Below are 22,132 nucleotides of genomic sequence, written 5' to 3' on the forward strand. Positions count from 1 at the left end.
CTGTAGATGGATCTACTCTCCAGTAAGAATAGCTGTAGATGGATCTACTCTCTAGTAAGGATAGCTGTAGATGGATCTACTCTCCAGTAAGAAGTGCTGTAGATGGATCTACTCTCTAGTAAGGATAGCTGTAGATGGATCTACTCTCCAGTAAGAAGTGCTGTAGATGGATCTACTCTCTAGCTGTAGATGGATCTACTCTCCAGTAAGAATAGCTGTAGATGGATCTATTCTCCAGTAAGAAGTGCTGTAGATGGATCTACTCTCCAGTAAGAAGTGCTGTAGATGGATCTACTCTCCAGTAAGAAGTGCTGTAGATGGATCTACTCTCCAGTAAGAATAGCTGTAGATGGATCTACTCTCCAGTAAGGGATAGCTGTAGATGGATCTACTCTCTAGTAAGGATAGCTGTAGATGGATCTACTCTCTAGTAAGGATAGCTGTAGATGGATCTACTCTCCAGTAAGGATAGCTGTAGATGGATCTACTCTCCAGTAAAGATAGCTGTAGATGGATCTACTCTCCAGTAAGGATAGCTGTAGATGGATCTACTCTCCAGTAAGAAGTGCTGTAGATGGATCTACTCTCCAGTAAGAATAGCTGTAGATGGGTCTACTCTCCAGTAAGGTTAGCTGTAGATGGATCTACTCTCTAGTAAGGATAGCTGTAGATGGATCTACTCTCCAGTAAGAAGTGCTGTAGATGGATCTACTCTCCAGTAAGGATAGCTGTAGATGGATCTACTCTCCAGTAAGAATAGCTGTAGATGGATCTACTCTCCAGTAAGGATAGCTATAGATGGATCTACTCTCCAGTAAGAAGTGCTGTAGATGGATCTACTCTCTAGTAAGGGATAGCTGTAGATGGATCTACTCTCCAGTAAGAATAGCTGTAGATGGATCTACTCTCTAGTAAGGATAGCTGTAGATGGATCTACTCTCCAGTAAGAAGTGCTGTAGATGGATCTACTCTCCAGTAAGGATAGCTGTAGATGGATCTACTCTCCAGTAAGAATAGCTGTAGATGGATCTACTCTCCAGTAAGAATAGCTGTAGATGGATCTACTCTCCAGTAAGAAGTGCTGTAGATAGATCTACTCTCCAGTAAGGGATAGCTGTAGATGGATCTACTCTCCAGTAAGAATAGCTGTAGATGGATCTACTCTCTAGTAAGGATAGCTGTAGATGGATCTACTCTCCAGTAAGAATAGATGTAGATGGATCTACTCTCCAGTAAGAAGTGCTGTAGATGGATCTACTCTCCAGTAAGGATAGCTGTAGATGGATCTACTCTCCAGTAAGAAGTGCTGTAGATGGATCTACTCTCCAGTAAGAAGTGCTGTAGATAGATCTACTCTCCAGTAAGAATAGCTGTAGATGGATCTACTCTCCAGTAAGGATAGCTGTAGATGGATCTACTCTCCAGTAAGAATAGCTGTAGATGGATCTACTCTCTAGTAAGGATAGCTGTAGATGGATCTACTCTCCAGTAAGAAGTGCTGTAGATGGATCTACTCTCTAGTAAGGGATAGCTGTAGATGGATCTACTCTCCAATAAGAAGTGCTGTAGATGGATCTACTCTCTAGCTGTAGATGGATCTACTCTCCAGTAAGAATAGCTGTAGATGGATCTACTCTCCAGTAAGAAGTGCTGTAGATGGATCTACTCTCTAGTAAGGATAGCTGTAGATGGATCTACTCTCTAGTAAGGATAGCTATAGATGGATCTACTATCCAGTAAGAAGTGCTGTAGATGGATCTACTCTCCAGTAAGGGATAGCTGTAGATGGATCTACTCTCCAGTAAGAATGGCTGTAGATGGATCTACTCTCTAGTAAGGATAGCTGTAGATGGATCTACTCTCCAGGAAGAATAGCTGTAGATGGATCTACTCTCCAGTAAGAAGTGCTGTAGATGGATCTACTCTCCAGTAAGGATAGCTGTAGATGGATCTACTCTCCAGTAAGAAGTGCTGTAGATGGATCTACTCTCCAGTAAGAATAGCTGTAGATGGATCTACTCTCCAGTATGAAGTGCTGTAGATGGATCTACTCTCTAGTAAGGATAGCTGTAGATGGATCTACTCTCTAGTAAGGATAGCTGTAGATGGATCTACTCTACAGTAAGAATAGCTGTAGATGGATCTACTCTCTAGTAAGGATAGCTGTAGATGGATCTACTCTCCAGTAAGAAGTGCTGTAGATGGATCTACTCTCTAGTAAGGATAGCTGTAGATGGATCTACTCTCCAGTAAGAAGTGCTGTAGATGGATCTACTCTCTAGTAAGGATAGCTGTAGATGGATCTACTCTCCAGTAAGAAGTGCTGTAGATGGATCTACTCTCCAGTAAGGATAGCTGTAGATGGATCTACTCTCCAGTAAGAATAGCTGTAGATGGATCTACTCTCTAGCTGTAGATGGATCTACTCTCCAGTAAGAATAGCTGTAGATGGATCTACTCTCCAGTAAGAAGTGCTGTAGATGGATCTACTCTCCAGTAAGAAGTGCTGTAGATGGATCTACTCTCCAGTAAGAATAACTGTAGATGGATCTACTCTCCAGTAAGAATAGCTGTAGATGGATCTACTCTCCAGTAAGAATAGCTGTAGATGGATCTACTCTCCAGTAAGGTTTGCTGTAGATGGATCTAATCTCTAGTAAGGATAGCTGTAGATGGATCTACTCTCCAGTAAGGATAGCTGTAGATGGATCAACTCTCCAGTAAGGATAGCTGTAGATGGATCTACTCTCCAGTAAGGATAGCTGTAGATGGATCTACTCTCCAGTAAGAAGTGCTGTAGATGGATCTACTCTCCAGTAAGAATAGCTGTAGATGGATCTACTCTCCAGTAAGAATAGATGTAGATGGATCTACTCTCCAGTAAGAAGTGCTGTAGATGGATCTACTCTCTAGTAAGGATAGCTGTAGATGGATCTACTCTCTAGTAAGGATAGCTATAGATGGATCTACTCTCCAGTAAGAAGTGCTGTAGATGGATCTACTCTCCAGTAAGAAGTGCTGTAGATGGATCTACTCTCCAGTAAGAATAGCTGTAGATGGATCTACTCTCCAGTAAGGGATAGCTATAGATGGATCTACTCTCTAGTAAGGATAGCTGTAGATGGATCTACTCTCTAGTAAGGATAGCTGTAGATGGATCTACTCTCCAGTAAGGATAGCTGTAGATGGATCTACTCTCCAGTAAGGATAGCTGTAGATGGATCTACTCTCCAGTAAGAATAGCTGTAGATGGATCTACTCTCCAGTAAGAAGTGCTGTAGATGGATCTACTCTCCAGTAAGGATAGCTGTAGATGGATCTACTCTCCAGTAAGAATAGCTGTAGATGGATCTACTCTCCAGTAAGAATAGCTGTAGATGGATCTACTCTCCAGTAAGAAGTGCTGTAGATAGATCTACTCTCCAGTAAGGGATAGCTGTAGATGGATCTACTCTCCAGTAAGAATAGCTGTAGATGGATCTACTCTCTAGTAAGGATAGCTGTAGATGGATCTACTCTCCAGTAAGAATAGATGTAGATGGATCTACTCTCCAGTAAGAAGTGCTGTAGATGGATCTACTCTCCAGTAAGGATAGCTGTAGATGGATCTACTCTCCAGTAAGAAGTGCTGTAGATGGATCTACTCTCCAGTAAGAAGTGCTGTAGATAGATCTACTCTCCAGTAAGAATAGCTGTAGATGGATCTACTCTCCAGTAAGGATAGCTGTAGATGGATCTACTCTCCAGTAAGAATAGCTGTAGATGGATCTACTCTCTAGTAAGGATAGCTGTAGATGGATCTACTCTCCAGTAAGAAGTGCTGTAGATGGATCTACTCTCTAGTAAGGGATAGCTGTAGATGGATCTACTCTCCAATAAGAAGTGCTGTAGATGGATCTACTCTCTAGCTGTAGATGGATCTACTCTCCAGTAAGAATAGCTGTAGATGGATCTACTCTCCAGTAAGAAGTGCTGTAGATGGATCTACTCTCTAGTAAGGATAGCTGTAGATGGATCTACTCTCTAGTAAGGATAGCTATAGATGGATCTACTATCCAGTAAGAAGTGCTGTAGATGGATCTACTCTCCAGTAAGAAGTGCTGTAGATGGATCTACTCTCCAGTAAGAATAGCTGTAGATGGATCTACTCTCTAGTAAGGATAGCTGTAGATGGATCTACTCTCCAGTAAGAAGTGCTGTAGATGGATCTACTCTCCAGTAAGAATAGCTGTAGATGGATCTACTCTCCAGTAAGAATAGCTGTAGATGGATCTACTCTCCAGTAAGAAGTGCTGTAGATAGATCTACTCTCCAGTAAGGGATAGCTGTAGATGGATCTACTCTCCAGTAAGAATAGCTGTAGATGGATCTACTCTCTAGTAAGGATAGCTGTAGATGGATCTACTCTCCAGTAAGAATAGATGTAGATGGATCTACTCTCCAGTAAGAAGTGCTGTAGATGGATCTACTCTCCAGTAAGGATAGCTGTAGATGGATCTACTCTCCAGTAAGAAGTGCTGTAGATGGATCTACTCTCCAGTAAGAAGTGCTGTAGATAGATCTACTCTCCAGTAAGAATAGCTGTAGATGGATCTACTCTCCAGTAAGGATAGCTGTAGATGGATCTACTCTCCAGTAAGAATAGCTGTAGATGGATCTACTCTCTAGTAAGGATAGCTGTAGATGGATCTACTCTCCAGTAAGAAGTGCTGTAGATGGATCTACTCTCTAGTAAGGGATAGCTGTAGATGGATCTACTCTCCAATAAGAAGTGCTGTAGATGGATCTACTCTCTAGCTGTAGATGGATCTACTCTCCAGTAAGAATAGCTGTAGATGGATCTACTCTCCAGTAAGAAGTGCTGTAGATGGATCTACTCTCTAGTAAGGATAGCTGTAGATGGATCTACTCTCTAGTAAGGATAGCTATAGATGGATCTACTATCCAGTAAGAAGTGCTGTAGATGGATCTACTCTCCAGTAAGGGATAGCTGTAGATGGATCTACTCTCCAGTAAGAATGGCTGTAGATGGATCTACTCTCTAGTAAGGATAGCTGTAGATGGATCTACTCTCCAGTAAGAATAACTGTAGATGGATCTACTCTCCAGTAAGAATAGCTGTAGATGGATCTACTCTCCAGTAAGAATAGCTGTAGATGGATCTACTCTCCAGTAAGGTTTGCTGTAGATGGATCTAATCTCTAGTAAGGATAGCTGTAGATGGATCTACTCTCCAGTAAGGATAGCTGTAGATGGATCAACTCTCCAGTAAGGATAGCTGTAGATGGATCTACTCTCCAGTAAGGATAGCTGTAGATGGATCTACTCTCCAGTAAGAAGTGCTGTAGATGGATCTACTCTCCAGTAAGAATAGCTGTAGATGGATCTACTCTCCAGTAAGAATAGATGTAGATGGATCTACTCTCCAGTAAGAAGTGCTGTAGATGGATCTACTCTCTAGTAAGGATAGCTGTAGATGGATCTACTCTCTAGTAAGGATAGCTATAGATGGATCTACTCTCCAGTAAGAAGTGCTGTAGATGGATCTACTCTCCAGTAAGAAGTGCTGTAGATGGATCTACTCTCCAGTAAGAATAGCTGTAGATGGATCTACTCTCCAGTAAGGGATAGCTATAGATGGATCTACTCTCTAGTAAGGATAGCTGTAGATGGATCTACTCTCTAGTAAGGATAGCTGTAGATGGATCTACTCTCCAGTAAGGATAGCTGTAGATGGATCTACTCTCCAGTAAGGATAGCTGTAGATGGATCTACTCTCCAGTAAGAATAGCTGTAGATGGATCTACTCTCTAGTAAGGATAGCTGTAGATGGATCTACTCTCCAGTAAGAAGTGCTGTAGATGGATCTACTCTCTAGTAAGGGATAGCTGTAGATGGATCTACTCTCCAATAAGAAGTGCTGTAGATGGATCTACTCTCTAGCTGTAGATGGATCTACTCTCCAGTAAGAATAGCTGTAGATGGATCTACTCTCCAGTAAGAAGTGCTGTAGATGGATCTACTCTCTAGTAAGGATAGCTGTAGATGGATCTACTCTCTAGTAAGGATAGCTATAGATGGATCTACTATCCAGTAAGAAGTGCTGTAGATGGATCTACTCTCCAGTAAGGGATAGCTGTAGATGGATCTACTCTCCAGTAAGAATGGCTGTAGATGGATCTACTCTCTAGTAAGGATAGCTGTAGATGGATCTACTCTCCAGTAAGAATAACTGTAGATGGATCTACTCTCCAGTAAGAATAGCTGTAGATGGATCTACTCTCCAGTAAGAATAGCTGTAGATGGATCTACTCTCCAGTAAGGTTTGCTGTAGATGGATCTAATCTCTAGTAAGGATAGCTGTAGATGGATCTACTCTCCAGTAAGGATAGCTGTAGATGGATCAACTCTCCAGTAAGGATAGCTGTAGATGGATCTACTCTCCAGTAAGGATAGCTGTAGATGGATCTACTCTCCAGTAAGAAGTGCTGTAGATGGATCTACTCTCCAGTAAGAATAGCTGTAGATGGATCTACTCTCCAGTAAGAATAGATGTAGATGGATCTACTCTCCAGTAAGAAGTGCTGTAGATGGATCTACTCTCTAGTAAGGATAGCTGTAGATGGATCTACTCTCTAGTAAGGATAGCTATAGATGGATCTACTCTCCAGTAAGAAGTGCTGTAGATGGATCTACTCTCCAGTAAGAAGTGCTGTAGATGGATCTACTCTCCAGTAAGAATAGCTGTAGATGGATCTACTCTCCAGTAAGGGATAGCTATAGATGGATCTACTCTCTAGTAAGGATAGCTGTAGATGGATCTACTCTCTAGTAAGGATAGCTGTAGATGGATCTACTCTCCAGTAAGGATAGCTGTAGATGGATCTACTCTCCAGTAAGGATAGCTGTAGATGGATCTACTCTCCAGTAAGAATAGCTGTAGATGGATCTACTCTCCAGTAAGAAGTGCTGTAGATGGATCTACTCTCCAGTAAGGATAGCTGTAGATGGATCTACTCTCCAGTAAGAATAGCTGTAGATGGATCTACTCTCCAGTAAGAATAGCTGTAGATGGATCTACTCTCCAGTAAGAAGTGCTGTAGATAGATCTACTCTCCAGTAAGGGATAGCTGTAGATGGATCTACTCTCCAGTAAGAATAGCTGTAGATGGATCTACTCTCTAGTAAGGATAGCTGTAGATGGATCTACTCTCCAGTAAGAATAGATGTAGATGGATCTACTCTCCAGTAAGAAGTGCTGTAGATGGATCTACTCTCCAGTAAGGATAGCTGTAGATGGATCTACTCTCCAGTAAGAAGTGCTGTAGATGGATCTACTCTCCAGTAAGAAGTGCTGTAGATAGATCTACTCTCCAGTAAGAATAGCTGTAGATGGATCTACTCTCCAGTAAGGATAGCTGTAGATGGATCTACTCTCCAGTAAGAATAGCTGTAGATGGATCTACTCTCTAGTAAGGATAGCTGTAGATGGATCTACTCTCCAGTAAGAAGTGCTGTAGATGGATCTACTCTCTAGTAAGGGATAGCTGTAGATGGATCTACTCTCCAATAAGAAGTGCTGTAGATGGATCTACTCTCTAGCTGTAGATGGATCTACTCTCCAGTAAGAATAGCTGTAGATGGATCTACTCTCCAGTAAGAAGTGCTGTAGATGGATCTACTCTCTAGTAAGGATAGCTGTAGATGGATCTACTCTCTAGTAAGGATAGCTATAGATGGATCTACTATCCAGTAAGAAGTGCTGTAGATGGATCTACTCTCCAGTAAGAAGTGCTGTAGATGGATCTACTCTCCAGTAAGAATAGCTGTAGATGGATCTACTCTCTAGTAAGGATAGCTGTAGATGGATCTACTCTCCAGTAAGAAGTGCTGTAGATGGATCTACTCTCCAGTAAGGAGTGCTGTAGATGGATCTACTCTCCAGTAAGAATAGCTGTAGATGGATCTACTCTCTAGTAAGAATAGCTGTAGATGGATCTACTCTCCAGTAAGAATAGCTGTAGATGGATCTACTCTCCAGTAAGAAGTGCTGTAGATGGATCTACTCTCTAGTAAGGGATAGCTGTAGATGGATCTACTCTCCAGTAAGAATAGCTGTAGATGGATCTACTCTCTAGTAAGGATAGCTGTAGATGGATCTACTCTCCAGTAAGAAGTGCTGTAGATGGATCTACTCTCTAGTAAGGATAGCTGTAGATGGATCTACTCTCCAGTAAGAAGTGCTGTAGATGGATCTACTCTCTAGCTGTAGATGGATCTACTCTCCAGTAAGAATAGCTGTAGATGGATCTATTCTCCAGTAAGAAGTGCTGTAGATGGATCTACTCTCCAGTAAGAAGTGCTGTAGATGGATCTACTCTCCAGTAAGAAGTGCTGTAGATGGATCTACTCTCCAGTAAGAATAGCTGTAGATGGATCTACTCTCCAGTAAGGGATAGCTGTAGATGGATCTACTCTCTAGTAAGGATAGCTGTAGATGGATCTACTCTCTAGTAAGGATAGCTGTAGATGGATCTACTCTCCAGTAAGGATAGCTGTAGATGGATCTACTCTCCAGTAAAGATAGCTGTAGATGGATCTACTCTCCAGTAAGGATAGCTGTAGATGGATCTACTCTCCAGTAAGAAGTGCTGTAGATGGATCTACTCTCCAGTAAGAATAGCTGTAGATGGGTCTACTCTCCAGTAAGGTTAGCTGTAGATGGATCTACTCTCTAGTAAGGATAGCTGTAGATGGATCTACTCTCCAGTAAGAAGTGCTGTAGATGGATCTACTCTCCAGTAAGGATAGCTGTAGATGGATCTACTCTCCAGTAAGAATAGCTGTAGATGGATCTACTCTCCAGTAAGGATAGCTATAGATGGATCTACTCTCCAGTAAGAAGTGCTGTAGATGGATCTACTCTCTAGTAAGGGATAGCTGTAGATGGATCTACTCTCCAGTAAGAATAGCTGTAGATGGATCTACTCTCTAGTAAGGATAGCTGTAGATGGATCTACTCTCCAGTAAGAAGTGCTGTAGATGGATCTACTCTCCAGTAAGAAGTGCTGTAGATGGATCTACTCTCCAGTAAGAAGTGCTGTAGATAGATCTACTCTCCAGTAAGAATAGCTGTAGATGGATCTACTCTCCAGTAAGGATAGCTGTAGATGGATCTACTCTCCAGTAAGAATAGCTGTAGATGGATCTACTCTCTAGTAAGGATAGCTGTAGATGGATCTACTCTCCAGTAAGAAGTGCTGTAGATGGATCTACTCTCTAGTAAGGGATAGCTGTAGATGGATCTACTCTCCAATAAGAAGTGCTGTAGATGGATCTACTCTCTAGCTGTAGATGGATCTACTCTCCAGTAAGAATAGCTGTAGATGGATCTACTCTCCAGTAAGAAGTGCTGTAGATGGATCTACTCTCTAGTAAGGATAGCTGTAGATGGATCTACTCTCTAGTAAGGATAGCTATAGATGGATCTACTATCCAGTAAGAAGTGCTGTAGATGGATCTACTCTCCAGTAAGAAGTGCTGTAGATGGATCTACTCTCCAGTAAGAATAGCTGTAGATGGATCTACTCTCTAGTAAGGATAGCTGTAGATGGATCTACTCTCCAGTAAGAAGTGCTGTAGATGGATCTACTCTCCAGTAAGGAGTGCTGTAGATGGATCTACTCTCCAGTAAGAATAGCTGTAGATGGATCTACTCTCTAGTAAGAATAGCTGTAGATGGATCTACTCTCCAGTAAGAATAGCTGTAGATGGATCTACTCTCCAGTAAGAAGTGCTGTAGATGGATCTACTCTCTAGTAAGGGATAGCTGTAGATGGATCTACTCTCCAGTAAGAATAGCTGTAGATGGATCTACTCTCTAGTAAGGATAGCTGTAGATGGATCTACTCTCCAGTAAGAAGTGCTGTAGATGGATCTACTCTCTAGTAAGGATAGCTGTAGATGGATCTACTCTCCAGTAAGAAGTGCTGTAGATGGATCTACTCTCTAGCTGTAGATGGATCTACTCTCCAGTAAGAATAGCTGTAGATGGATCTATTCTCCAGTAAGAAGTGCTGTAGATGGATCTACTCTCCAGTAAGAAGTGCTGTAGATGGATCTACTCTCCAGTAAGAAGTGCTGTAGATGGATCTACTCTCCAGTAAGAATAGCTGTAGATGGATCTACTCTCCAGTAAGGGATAGCTGTAGATGGATCTACTCTCTAGTAAGGATAGCTGTAGATGGATCTACTCTCTAGTAAGGATAGCTGTAGATGGATCTACTCTCCAGTAAGGATAGCTGTAGATGGATCTACTCTCCAGTAAAGATAGCTGTAGATGGATCTACTCTCCAGTAAGGATAGCTGTAGATGGATCTACTCTCCAGTAAGAAGTGCTGTAGATGGATCTACTCTCCAGTAAGAATAGCTGTAGATGGGTCTACTCTCCAGTAAGGTTAGCTGTAGATGGATCTACTCTCTAGTAAGGATAGCTGTAGATGGATCTACTCTCCAGTAAGAAGTGCTGTAGATGGATCTACTCTCCAGTAAGGATAGCTGTAGATGGATCTACTCTCCAGTAAGAATAGCTGTAGATGGATCTACTCTCCAGTAAGGATAGCTATAGATGGATCTACTCTCCAGTAAGAAGTGCTGTAGATGGATCTACTCTCTAGTAAGGGATAGCTGTAGATGGATCTACTCTCCAGTAAGAATAGCTGTAGATGGATCTACTCTCTAGTAAGGATAGCTGTAGATGGATCTACTCTCCAGTAAGAAGTGCTGTAGATGGATCTACTCTCCAGTAAGGATAGCTGTAGATGGATCTACTCTCCAGTAAGAATAGCTGTAGATGGATCTACTCTCCAGTAAGAATAGCTGTAGATGGATCTACTCTCCAGTAAGAAGTGCTGTAGATAGATCTACTCTCCAGTAAGGGATAGCTGTAGATGGATCTACTCTCCAGTAAGAATAGCTGTAGATGGATCTACTCTCTAGTAAGGATAGCTGTAGATGGATCTACTCTCCAGTAAGAATAGATGTAGATGGATCTACTCTCCAGTAAGAAGTGCTGTAGATGGATCTACTCTCCAGTAAGGATAGCTGTAGATGGATCTACTCTCCAGTAAGAAGTGCTGTAGATGGATCTACTCTCCAGTAAGAAGTGCTGTAGATAGATCTACTCTCCAGTAAGAATAGCTGTAGATGGATCTACTCTCCAGTAAGGATAGCTGTAGATGGATCTACTCTCCAGTAAGAATAGCTGTAGATGGATCTACTCTCTAGTAAGGATAGCTGTAGATGGATCTACTCTCCAGTAAGAAGTGCTGTAGATGGATCTACTCTCTAGTAAGGGATAGCTGTAGATGGATCTACTCTCCAATAAGAAGTGCTGTAGATGGATCTACTCTCTAGCTGTAGATGGATCTACTCTCCAGTAAGAATAGCTGTAGATGGATCTACTCTCCAGTAAGAAGTGCTGTAGATGGATCTACTCTCTAGTAAGGATAGCTGTAGATGGATCTACTCTCTAGTAAGGATAGCTATAGATGGATCTACTATCCAGTAAGAAGTGCTGTAGATGGATCTACTCTCCAGTAAGAAGTGCTGTAGATGGATCTACTCTCCAGTAAGAATAGCTGTAGATGGATCTACTCTCTAGTAAGGATAGCTGTAGATGGATCTACTCTCCAGTAAGAAGTGCTGTAGATGGATCTACTCTCCAGTAAGGAGTGCTGTAGATGGATCTACTCTCCAGTAAGAATAGCTGTAGATGGATCTACTCTCTAGTAAGAATAGCTGTAGATGGATCTACTCTCCAGTAAGAATAGCTGTAGATGGATCTACTCTCCAGTAAGAAGTGCTGTAGATGGATCTACTCTCTAGTAAGGGATAGCTGTAGATGGATCTACTCTCCAGTAAGAATAGCTGTAGATGGATCTACTCTCTAGTAAGGATAGCTGTAGATGGATCTACTCTCCAGTAAGAAGTGCTGTAGATGGATCTACTCTCTAGTAAGGATAGCTGTAGATGGATCTACTCTCCAGTAAGAAGTGCTGTAGATGGATCTACTCTCTAGCTGTAGATGGATCTACTCTCCAGTAAGAATAGCTGTAGATGGATCTATTCTCCAGTAAGAAGTGCTGTAGATGGATCTACTCTCCAGTAAGAAGTGCTGTAGATGGATCTACTCTCCAGTAAGAAGTGCTGTAGATGGATCTACTCTCCAGTAAGAATAGCTGTAGATGGATCTACTCTCCAGTAAGGGATAGCTGTAGATGGATCTACTCTCTAGTAAGGATAGCTGTAGATGGATCTACTCTCTAGTAAGGATAGCTGTAGATGGATCTACTCTCCAGTAAGGATAGCTGTAGATGGATCTACTCTCCAGTAAAGATAGCTGTAGATGGATCTACTCTCCAGTAAGGATAGCTGTAGATGGATCTACTCTCCAGTAAGAAGTGCTGTAGATGGATCTACTCTCCAGTAAGAATAGCTGTAGATGGGTCTACTCTCCAGTAAGGTTAGCTGTAGATGGATCTACTCTCTAGTAAGGATAGCTGTAGATGGATCTACTCTCCAGTAAGAAGTGCTGTAGATGGATCTACTCTCCAGTAAGGATAGCTGTAGATGGATCTACTCTCCAGTAAGAATAGCTGTAGATGGATCTACTCTCCAGTAAGGATAGCTATAGATGGATCTACTCTCCAGTAAGAAGTGCTGTAGATGGATCTACTCTCTAGTAAGGGATAGCTGTAGATGGATCTACTCTCCAGTAAGAATAGCTGTAGATGGATCTACTCTCTAGTAAGGATAGCTGTAGATGGATCTACTCTCCAGTAAGAAGTGCTGTAGATGGATCTACTCTCTAGTAAGGATAGCTGTAGATGGATCTACTCTCCAGTAAGGATAGCTGTAGATGGATCTACTCTCCAGTAAGGATAGCTGTAGATGGATCTACTCTCCAGTAAGAAGTGCTGTAGATGGATCTACTCTCCAGTAAGAAGTGCTTTAGATGGATCTACTCTCCAGTAAGAATAGCTGTAGATGGATCTACTCTCCAGTAAGGGATAGCTGTAGATGGATCTACTCTCTAGTAAGGATAGCTGTAGATGGATCTACTCTCTAGTAAGGGATAGCTGTAGATGGATCTACTCTCCAGTAAGAAGTGCTGCCCAACCTATTATTTAGATTTTTTATAGTGGATATAGCGATGATCTGACATTGTTTCAAAGGTACAAATTCAAAATTTTTTATACAAGGTTTGTCTATGTTGAACAATGGTTACCATGATGATCTAGTCCTGTGGTTGAAATTTCAGCCTCTAAAACAACAGTTTACGTCGACGACTTTTTTGCAATTCCATGTAGATTCCACGCCACAATGCGTTGACAAATTACATTGAAACAATGTTGATACAACCAGTTTGTGCCCAGCGGGTTGGCGTGGCACAGGCATGCCCTCATACAGTACAGTAACTAAGCAAATATCTGAGAGTACAATGTCGACAGCTCAGCAGTTTATTTTTCTGCATCTCATCGTAGCTGGGGACTCTCAGATGACCCAGGGCTTGGAAAGAGGGTTGTGAAGAACATCTTGCTATCACAGCCACCACACAGGATCTCCGAAACCCTGATTTTATTTTGAAGATGCCATGGTCTTAGATACTATCAAAGACTGGATGAATTTCTGAAAGACGGAAATTAAAATGTGTTCTCCCTCACAGACTAAATACAATCTACCATCATGGTGTGATCGTGTTCTGTGGAAGTCCTACCCACTGGTGCATGTGTTCTGTCAGTCATACGGTGAGACTACTGCAATGATAATTGATCGATTTGATTAATTGTAGTAACCAATAAAATATGTTTCATCTTAGCTAATATTATACCAATTATATCATTTTGCAACCTCTCTTGCAGGGTGCACCAATGACATCATGACCAGTGACCACTCTCCAGTTTTCTCAACATTTGAAGTCGGGGTGGCATCACAGTTTGTCTCCAAACATGGTACGGTTTCTAACTTCATTAGACAACTACTGTCTGTATCTGATGTGTAAAGATCTGAAGAGAATTGTCAAAAAATATCAGCCTGTGTGTCTGACATAACTGACATTAAATTTAAAGTATTTCAGAATGATCTGCCCCTAAGAAGTTTTTCTAGTGTTTTCCTTGTCAAACTCCATAGACAACTATATAGGTTCGAATCCAGGCTCTGTCGTAGCCGGCCGCGACCCGGGAGACCCCATGGGGCGGCGCACAATTGGCCCAGCGTCGTCCAGGGTAGGGGAGGGAATGGCCGGCAGGGGATGTAGCTCAGTTGGTAGAGCATGGCGTTTGCAACGCCAGGGTTGTGGGTTCGATTCCCACGGGGGGGGGGGCCAGTATAAAAAAATAAAAAAATAAAAAGAATGTATGCACTCACTAACTGTAAGTCGCTCTGGATAAGATCGTCTGCTAAATGACTAAAATGTAAATGTAAATGTACAACTGTCTTTCCAGATCCCAACAGTGTGTCTCAGGGTGGGATCAAGTTCATGAACTGCGTTGCCACCCTCATGACCAAGTCCAAGACCAAGTTCTTCATCGAATACCACTCCAGCTGCTTAGAGAGTAAGAATAGGCTACTTCCTTATTCGATCCGAACACGGTGGTCAGTGGATCATAGGATAACGCTAAAATCAAACGTATTTGTCATGGATCACCATTAGCTGCTGCCAAGGTTACTCTTCCTGGCGTTCAGCAAAAATTTAAGGCAGTAATAAACATTATAATAAAAATTCTAAACATTAAAATACATCTTACAACAGATTTCACGATACATTAAGTGTGTGCCCTCAGGCCACTATTCTACTACAACACACCATCCAGGTGTACGTGTGTGGATAGTGTCTATGTTATGTGAGTTTGTATGTGTGTGTTTGTACCTGTGTGTGTGACTCTTCACAGTCCTCGCTGTTCCATAAGGTGTATTTTTATCTGTTTTTTTTTTTTATCTAATTTTACTACTTGCATCAGTTCCTTGATGTGGAATAGAGTTCCATGTAGCCATGGCTCTATGTAGGACTGTGCACCTCCCATAGTCTGTTCTGGACTTGATGACTGTGAAGAGACCTCTGGTGGCATGTCTTGAGGGGTATGCATGGGTGTCCGAGCTGTGTGCTAGTAGTTTAAACAGCATTCAACATGTCAATACTTCTTACAAAAACAAGTAGTGATGAAGTCAATCTCTCCTCTACTTTGAACCATGAGAGATTGACATGTATATTATAATGTTAGCTCTATGTGTACATTTAAGGGCCAGACGTGCTGCCCTGTTAAGGGCCAGTTGTAATTTTTCCAAGTCCCTCTTTGTGGCACCTGACTTCACAACTGGGCAGTAGTCCAGGTGCGACAAAACTAGGGCCTCTGGGACCTGCTTTGTTGATATTGTTATTAAGAAGGTAGAGCAGCAATTTATTGTGGACATATCTCTCCCCATCTTAGCTACTTTTGCATCAATATGTTTTGACCAAAACAGTTTACAATCAATTTCCATATTATTCATTACAATATTTAGTTCCGGTTTAGTGAATGATTTGTCTCAAATACAATGCTTTTAGTTTTGGAAAATGTAGGACTAATTTACTCCTTGCCACCCATTCGGAAACTGAATGCAGCTCTTTGTTAAGTTTTGCAGTAATTACACTCGCTGTAGTAGCTGACGTGTATAGTGTTGAGTCATCCGCATACATAGACACACTGGCTTTACTCAGAGCCAGTTGCAGGTCATTAGTAAAGATTGAAAAAAGTAAAGGTCCTAAACAGCTGCCCTGGGGAATGCCTGATTCTACCTGGATTATGTTGGAGAGGCTAACATTAAAGAACACCCTCTGTGTTCTGTTAGACAGGTAACTCTCAATCCACAATATAGCAGGTGGAGTAAAGCCATAACATGTACGTTTTTCCAGCAGAATACTATGATCGATAATGGCAAAAGCTGTACTGAAGTCTAACAAAACAGTTCCCACAATCTTTTTATTATCAATTTCTCTCAGCCAATCATCCGTAATTTGTGTAAGTGCCGTCCATACATGTTGAATGCCCTTCCCTATAAGCGTGCTGAAAGTCTGTTGTTAATTTATTTACTGTAAAATAGCATTGTATCTGGTCAAACATAATATTTTCCAAAAGTTTACTAAGGGTTGATGACAGGCTGATTGGTCGGCTATTTGAGCCGACCAATGGGTAGTGGAATGACTTTTGCTTCCTTCCAGGCCTGAGGGCACACACATTTTTGTAAGATTGGAGATATGGCAAATAGGAGTGGCAATATCATCCGCTATCATCCTCAGTAATTTTCCATCCAAGTTGTCAGACCCAGGTGACTTGTCACCTCTTCCACACTCACTATACGGAATTCAAAATGACAATGCTTGTCTTTCATAATTTGGTCAGATATACTTGGATGTGAGTTCAGCGTTTGTTGCTCTCTTGTCATGCCTAAGTTTACTAATCTTGCCAATTAAAAAAACAATTCAAGTAGTTTCCAATATCAGTGGTTTTTGTGATGAACGAGCCATCTGATTCAATTAATGATGGAGCTGAGTTAGCCTTTTTGGCCCAAAAAATGTTTAAGGTGCTCCAAGGCTTTTTACTATAATTTAAACTTTGTTTCTTTTTGTTCTGTTTAGTCACATGATTTCTCCATTTGCAGTAGGTTTACCAATCGGTTATGCAGCCAGACTTATTTACCATTCCTTTTGCCTCATCCCTCTCAACCATAACATTTTTTCAATTCCTCATCAATCCATGGGGATTTAACCGTTTTTACAGTCATTTTCTTAATGGGGGCATGCTTATTAGTAACTGGAGTAAGCAATTTCATAAATGTGTCAAGTGCAGCGTCTGGTTGCTCCTCATTACACACCACAGACCAGCAAATATACTTTACATCATCAACATAGGAATTAATACAAAATCTCTTGTAGGACCTTATACACAATATTAGGTACAGCCTTTGGAACTTTGGTTTTCCTAGATATGGCTACTATATTGTGCTCACTACATCTGATGGATTTGGATACTGCTTTAAAGCAGATTTCTGCAGCATTAGTAAAGATGTGATCAATACATGTGGATTTCATTCCTGTTCTGTTTGTAAATACCCTGGTAGGTTGACTGATAACCTGAACCAGGTTGCAGGCACTGGTTACAGTTTGAAGTTTTTCTTGAGTGGGCAGCTTGATGAAAACCAGTCAATATTTAGGTCACCCAGAAAATATACCTCTCTGTTGATATCACATACATTATCAAGCATTTCACACATGTTATCCAGATACTGACTGTTAGCACTTGGTGGTCTATAGCAGCTTCCCACCAGAATGGGCTTTAGGTGAGGCAGATGAACCTGTAGCCATATTACTTCAACAGTATTTGACATAAGATCCTCTCTAAGCTCTAATGGAATGTGGTTCTGAATATAGACCGCAACACCATCCCCCGTTGGCATTTCTGTCTTTTCTGTAGATGTTATAGCGATGTATTGCTACCACTGTATCATCAAAGGTATTATCTAAGTGAGTTTCAGAGATAGTCAAAATAGGAATGTCATCTGTTACTAGTAAGTTATTGATTTCATGAAACTTGTTTCTTAAGCTACATATGTTATTGTGGGGTTTCTTTAGCACTTTTCTGTGATGCTTGATTGTTTCAAAACAATATATATCAAGAGCTCCAACTGAAATGTAGCCTAACTCACAGTGACTGCACACTAGCATGGTCCCAGATCTGTTTTTCTTGCCAACTCCTATTGTTCATTCTCATACCAAACTTGAATTGGCTGTAGCGCACAAACAGATCTGGGACCAGGCTAACTGCACACATTCTGTCCACAGAATTCGTCAAGAGCTCGGAAGGAGAGAACCAAGATCACTCAGATGGGTCCATCAAAGTTCGGTTTGGAAACCAAGTTGAGGTTAGTTGACATTTAAGCTATTTTATTTACACTAGGCTAATTGTCTTTACAAAATTGTGTATTTGATGTAATAGAGTTGTTGAGTGTCTGACCTCTTGTCTTTTTAAAGCTCGTCCCCATCATCTCAGACCCAGAGTATCTGTTGGATCAACACATCCTCCTGTGTGTCAAGTCCACAGACTGTGATGAATCCTATGGTGAGAAAGTAGGACAACTGTGGTCTGTTTGGAGAGACTCGTTGTGACAGTGACACAGACCACATTTGGGTTTGAGTAAATACTAGTCTAGGTCAATGAATCATGATCATCTATCTCTGTCATCATTTATCTCTGCCTTCATCTAGCTCTTCCTTCATCTATACTCTGTCATCATCTAGCTCTGTATTCATCTAGTTCTGTCTTCATCTAGCTCTGTCTTCATCTAGCTCTTCCTTCATCTATACTCTGTCATCATCCAGTTCTGTCATCATTTATCTCTGTCTTCATCTAGGTCTGTCTTCATTTAGCTCTGTCATCATTTATCTCTGTCTTCATCTAGCTCTGTCTTCATCTAGCTCTGTCAGAGAGTAAAAGCTTTTTACTAATCCTCCTCCTCCTGTTCCTCCTGTTCCTCCTCCTCCTCCCCCCTCCTCTTCCTCCTCCATGAAATGGTGTCATCCCTACAGGAGAGAGCTGTGTGGCTCTGCGAGCGGCGGAGTCCTCCTACACAGAGTTCCACGTCACGCTGACGCACCACGGCGAACGGACGGGCACCCTGACGGGAGGTGTACAGCTACGCACCTCAGCAGGCAAACAGACTGAGAAGTTATATGGTGAGACTGACAACCAATTAAGTTATACGGTGAGGCTGACAACCAATGAAGTTATACGGTGAGACTGACAACCAATGAAGTTATATGGTGAGACTGACAACCAATGAAGTTATACGGTGAGTCTGACAACCAATTAAGTTATACGGTGAGACTGACAACCAATGAAGTTATACGGTGAGACTGACAACCAATGAAGTTATACGGTGAGTCTGACAACCAATGAAGTTATACGGTGAGTCTGACAACCAATGAAGTTATACGGTGAGACTGACAACCAATGAAGTTATACGGTGAGTCTGACAACCAATTAAGTTATACGGTGAGACTGACAACCAATGAAGTTATACGGTGAGTCTGACAACCAATGAAGTTATACGGTGAGTCTGACAACCAATGAAGTTATACGGTGAGACTGACAACCAATTAAGTTATACGGTGAGACTGACAACCAATGAAGTTATACGGTGAGTCTGACAACCAATTAAGTTATATGGTGAGGCTGACAACCAATGAAGTTATACGGTGAGGCTGACAACCAATGGCGTTGTACGATGAGGCTGACAACCAATGGCATTATACGGTGAGGCTGACAACCAATGGCGTACTGTACCATTAAAATGTTTCTATTTTTGTTGCATTTTGTCTTCAGATTTCATCAAAGTGGAAAGGGACGATTCTGGTGCCTCTAAAGGAAAAGGTCTTGATCACATCAACAAGTGAGATATCCCTCTTCACTCACGGCTACTTTGCAACTTTTCAAGCAAAGCTGACATGTGATCCCAAGTCCTTTTTAAAAAACGAATGAAAAAAAAAAATGTTTTAAGCATGTATGAGCCTTCGCTCTTTACGTTCCCTTTACCTGTTAATTGTGAGATGATCATCTGGTTATTCGTCCTGTTCAATAGGTTGGCTCTTCCCGCTGATATCACCAACCCCAGTTACATGGGGGTGGGCTACAAGTCTGGAGGTGTGGCAGACAGGGGCTGGAGCTACAGCATGCCCCCCAGATCAGGCTCCGGAGGTGGGGGTGGTGTCGTTGGGTTCGGGGGTAGGGACCAGACCCATGGAAACATCTCTCCCAAAAAGACTGTCTACGACCACAGCGCTGTGCGAAGCCCTACAGGAAAAGCAATCGATAATGTGTACGTTTCTCTTGGACTAGCTTAGCTCTAAGAGTTAAAAAAAGATCTACGAGTTTATAGTTTTCAGAACTCCTGATTGTCTGTGTGTGTGTGTGTGTGTGTGTGTGTGTGTGTGTGTGTGTGTGTCTGTGTGTGTGTGTGTGTGTGTTTTGTGTGTGTGTGTGTGTGTGTGTGTGTGTGTGTGTGTGGTGTGTGGTGTGTGTGTGTGTCTGCCTGCCTGTGTGTCCTGTCTTCTAGTGGTGAGGACGGGAAGCCAGCGGAGATGTTTGACAACCCTCTGTACGGCTCCATGGGGAAGGGAGGAGCAAGATCACGTGGATCTAAAGACCAACCAGTCCCCCAATGCTCCAAGGACCACTTGATCCCTCCAGACCCCATCTTCTCCTTCACCAAACCCTCTGACCAGGACCCTGACCGCGCTCCGGTCCCCACCCCGCGTAACCGCTCTTACACCTGTTCTGAGACCAAGCCCCCGTGTTCAGCCCCAACTGCTTCAGCCTTGGCTGCCTTCCCCTCCCAGACCTACACCAAGAACCCTGTGAAGCCGTCACGCTCTGAGGGGGGCATGGTGCTAATGACCAATAGGCCACCTCTGCCCATGAAGTCCCGCCCAGGCCAGGCGGACGCCACGCCCACTAAGCCTAGAGACTACAGAGACAGCTCGGAGCTGCCCAGCAAACTCCGCCCACCTGCAAGGCCCATCCAGCCCCTCCCCAAAGATGGTAAATCTCCAGTAACTTTCCCTCATGAAACGGTCCATTTCACGCCAGTGGTCTCGGTTTAGATATCATGCAAGCAAGTTGCTTATAGCTTCTGTTGTCATGGTTTTAAACTAAGCATACCACAGAGGAAGAGGTTATGTACATTAAACTATGTACATAGTCGACACAACAGGCTGATGTGAAAGGAACTTTGTCTGTAATGGAAATCTCTCTTCTCCTCTTCCCCAGCGCTTCATGAGACAACTCAACCCCCGAAGATGGGCCGTTCAGTGAAATGACTGTGTGTGCTTTGGCTGAAAAAGCCTCCTCCTGTCCTATATGTTAAAATTAGTTGAATGGTGGCTAGTGGCAGGTGACGACTAACTCCAACTCCTCACCCCCAGCCCGGTCGCTGCACTGCTTGCCTTCCTGACTCTCCAAAACAAGTTTATGTCCAAACTCACCTTTTCCATATGCGTTAGGCCATATTACTGGCAACTCTCTGGGGATTTGTGGAGTCCTCTTAAATAAGTATAATAGTTTATTTTTTTTTGCACAGAAAAGCTCTTTAGATTATAGGAATCATTTTTAAAGACTTGCACAACAATCTCAATGTGTCTCTATTAAACAAAAGGGAATCATACTCACCTGCCTCTCCTATTCATTTTTCACATGTTCATATGCCCAGCAGCCAAGTATCCTTTATATATGTAATGCTACCACCTGCTGGTATGTTGACAGTATTGCATGCATGTGAATACATTTAAAATTAAGTGGCCAACATAATAATTGGATTGGAAAAGTTTTTTTCATCCTTCTTCTTTTACCAACTGCATAGAAGATACAGTGGGGGGAAAAAGTATTTAGTCAGCCACCAATTGTGCAAGTTCTCCCACTTAAAAAGATGAGAGAGGCCTGTAATTTTCATCATAGGTACACGTCAACTATGACAGACAAATTGAGAAAAAAATATCCAGAAAATCACATTGTAGGAATTTTTATGAATTTATTTGCAAATTATGGTGGAAAATAAGTTCAACACTCTGCTGCTACTGGCTGGAATAAACTCCAACAGGATTTCAAAAACGCAACCATTTCATCTCCCTCCCCAATTTCATCAACAGTATAAACTACCTGGTTATCCACCCCTGCTTTTAACTGCTTCAGTAGCTGCTAATGAAATGCTAATTAGCTGCTAATGTGGCTATCATAAAGAACTACAAATGCCATGATGATCTGGACGAGACTGCCGAATCGAGGAAAAGGTAAGAATCTCTGGGTTAACTATCCAATGTTAGCTACATTTAGTGATGAATACATTGGCTGAATTTCTTTAAGTTGACAATTCTGTGAACACGTTTTAAATTGACACAATACCTGTTAGCAAAGATGTCAGCTAGAGGTGACATGCAGGAGCTTGCAGGGATTTGTAGTTCTGCATGATGTCTCCGTTGATGCTAATTAGCATTTTCGAATCGGAGAGTAAATAGAGACGAATATATTGATAAAAGCCACCTTGT

General features: G+C 42.0%; 1 pseudogene across 1 annotated transcript in view; it reads left to right on the plus strand.

The window, feature by feature from the left end:
- Positions 1-21,254, plus strand: part of LOC311115996 (phosphatidylinositol 3,4,5-trisphosphate 5-phosphatase 1-like) — a 64,376-nt pseudogene extending 43,122 nt beyond the window's left edge. Inside the window, exons 17-26 of the transcript XR_014615415.1 lie at positions 13,727-13,808; positions 13,923-14,012; positions 14,505-14,615; positions 17,879-17,958; positions 18,068-18,155; positions 18,623-18,769; positions 19,419-19,485; positions 19,675-19,911; positions 20,149-20,633; positions 20,862-21,254. The product of XR_014615415.1 is annotated as a phosphatidylinositol 3,4,5-trisphosphate 5-phosphatase 1-like (transcript). The remainder of the gene's footprint in view (positions 1-13,726; positions 13,809-13,922; positions 14,013-14,504; positions 14,616-17,878; positions 17,959-18,067; positions 18,156-18,622; positions 18,770-19,418; positions 19,486-19,674; positions 19,912-20,148; positions 20,634-20,861) is intronic.
- Positions 21,255-22,132: the final 878 nt, after the last annotated feature.

Source organism: Coregonus lavaretus (genome assembly GCF_964263955.1).
Source record: "Coregonus lavaretus genome assembly, contig: HAP1_SCAFFOLD_1207, whole genome shotgun sequence".
Taxonomy (NCBI): Eukaryota; Metazoa; Chordata; class Actinopteri; order Salmoniformes; family Salmonidae; genus Coregonus; species Coregonus lavaretus.